Below are 2819 nucleotides of genomic sequence, written 5' to 3'. Positions count from 1 at the left end.
TTCCTCAGGGTAGGTCCATGTGTCTTCGGCTCAGGGACGTCTTGCCGGGAAGGATACTTGACAGCTAAAGCAGGGAACAAGCTGAGGCAGCTGCACCCTGCTCCCACGTTCAGAAATGAAGAGACCCAACTAGAATGGCAATGTTCAAGGAGCCATTGATCACTCCGCCCTTCATTTAACCGCATGTGTGTATGGCCCAGGTTGGCACAATCCATGATCTAAATCCAAATTTGCAAACATGGCACCCGATCAAAATTCTTTAACCCCAACATGGAATTAAGTAACATCAGGACCTTAATTCTAAAACTTATGGAGTGTTCCCCGACTCAGAAAGTTTGTAAGCCAACTACTCTCTGCCATTATACGCCAAAATTTAGCTATTCACTTTATCTATGGCCCGAAATATAAAACAAGTGCTCAGAGGAAACAATCATTGCTCGCTATGAAGAAATCTTCATTCCAATAGGAACCATTCAAAGTCTGTCTCCATCGGCAAAATCAAAGCCGGACAGGCCGTGCATAAACTCAGCACTCTTAGGCACCAGTTCACAGTCTCCAATATCGTCCTCTGGTGGGCTTCGGGTCGACCCGTGCCAGTTACCTCGCTCAGCCTTCACGGGGTATCCACCAGTCACCTTGCTTGTAGACCATGGGCTCTCGCCACTATTCAACAAGTTGGGCTCCTGATGCGACGTGGTGAACTTTACTCGAGTCACCCTCGTGTTCTCCTTTTCAGGTAAACCAAATCCACAGGTATCCGTGCCCATATGCAAGCAGTCCTTTTATTGCTGCATTTCTCCGACCTCCACACCACATGTAGATCCACGTGGACACTCAGGAAGCAATTCAGCCTGCTCACAGGCTCTCTTTAACACACAGTCCCTGGGAGATGTTTTGTCCCTACTCCCAGATTTTTTTAAACTTCTGGCAAAGACATATGTTTCCAGAGTACAAGAAAGCACTGGCGGGCATCTATTTCACTGCATAGCTGTCTTCCCAGAGGTGGTCATACCCGGCTAAAGATCACCCCATTTTGGTGGCTCAAGGCAAGTGGGCTTACAAACTTTCATTTTTCCCACTTCCCATATTTTCCCTAGAAAACAACCGCGTAAAGGGTGGCTTTGTCTGACTTCTGGATAGACAAGGAAGAAGAATTACCACAATGGCAAGGTCAAACAAATAGCTACTCTCCATCTTAAGATGAGTTTTTCCATTGCCCCACTGCTAGGTATCCTATTTGTGACTCTGGCTCTCGTAGAGAAACAGGGGCACAGAAACTCATGTCTAAGTGAGACTCATATATAAAGGTTAAGTGTTCATCAAGCAGACATCTGAAAGCAGTGTGGTCCAAACACACAAGTCCGACATAAACCCATTAACCCACATGTCCAAGACCAATTGCAATGTCCTCCTCCATCTTTCAAAACAGACGACATGTTGCAGGCTGAAGGAGGGGGGCCGAGACAGTGAATGTGTAAGCAGAGCCGCGTGGTCTGTGGATATATCAGTATATCTCTGCACGGCTACTCCAACAACCTGGGCTTCCTTTGGGTAAGTACATGTGTCTTCGGCTCAGGGACGTCTTGCCGGAAAGCAGCCTTGACAGCTAAAGCAGGGAACAAGCTGAGGCAGCTGCACCCTGCTCCCACGTTCAGAAATGAAGAGACCCAACTAGAATGGCAATGCTCAAGGAGCCATTGTCACTCCGCCCTTCATTTAACCGCACGTGTGTATCGCCCAGGTTGGCACAATCCACGAACTAAATCCACATTTGCGAACCTGGCACCCGTTCAAAATTCTTTAACCCCAACATGGAATTAAGTAACATCAGGAACTTAATTCTAAAACTTATGGAATGTTCCCCGACTCAGAATGTTTGTAAGCCAACTACTCTGTGCCGATATACGCCAAATTTTAGCTATTCACTTTATGTATTGCCCACTAATATAAAACCAGTGCTCAGAGGAAACAATCATTGCTCGCTATGAAGAAATCTTCATTCTAATTGGAACCTTTCAAAGTCTGCGTCCATCGGCAAAATCAAAGACGGACAGGCCGTGGATAAAGTAAGCACTCTTAGGCACAAGTTCACAGTCCCCTATATCGCCCTCTGGTGGGCTTCTGGTCGACCCGTGCCGGCTACCTCGCTCAGCCTTCACGGGGTGTCCACTGGTCACCTTGCTTGTAGACCATGGGCTCTCGCCACTATTCAACAAGTTAGGCTCCTTATGCGACGTGGTGAACTTTACTCGAGTCACTCTTGTGTTCTCCTTTTCAGGTAAACCAAATCCACAGGTATTCATAACCATACGCAAGAAATCCTTTTATTGCTGCATTTCTCCGACCTCCACACCATATGTAGATCCATGTGGACATCCAGCAAGCAATTCAGGCTGCTCACAGGCTCTCTTTAACACACAGTCCCTGGGAGATGTTTTCTCCATAATCCCAGATTTTTTTTTTCAACTTCTGGCCAAGTCTTATGGTTCCTGAGTACACGAAAGCACTGGTGGGCATCTATTTCACTGCATAGCTGTCTTCCTAGAGGTGGTGTAAACCCAGCTAAAGATCACCCCATTTTGGTGGCTCAAAGCAAGTCGGCTTACAAACTTTCATTTTTCCCATTTCCCATATTATCCCTAGAAAACAACCGAGTAAAGGGTGGCTTTGTCTGACCTCTAGATAGACAAGAAAGAAGAATTACCACGAAGGCAAAATCAAACAAATAGCTACTCTCCATCTTAAGATGAGTTTTTCCATTGCCCCACTGCTAGGTATCCTATTAGTGACTCTGGCTCTCGTAGAGAAAAAGGGGCACA

This window comes from Tenrec ecaudatus, chromosome 6 (assembly GCF_050624435.1).
Source record: "Tenrec ecaudatus isolate mTenEca1 chromosome 6, mTenEca1.hap1, whole genome shotgun sequence".
NCBI lineage: Eukaryota > Metazoa > Chordata > Mammalia > Afrosoricida > Tenrecidae > Tenrec > Tenrec ecaudatus.
The sequence above is the reverse complement of the archived record's forward strand: the minus strand, read 5'-3'. Positions refer to the sequence as shown.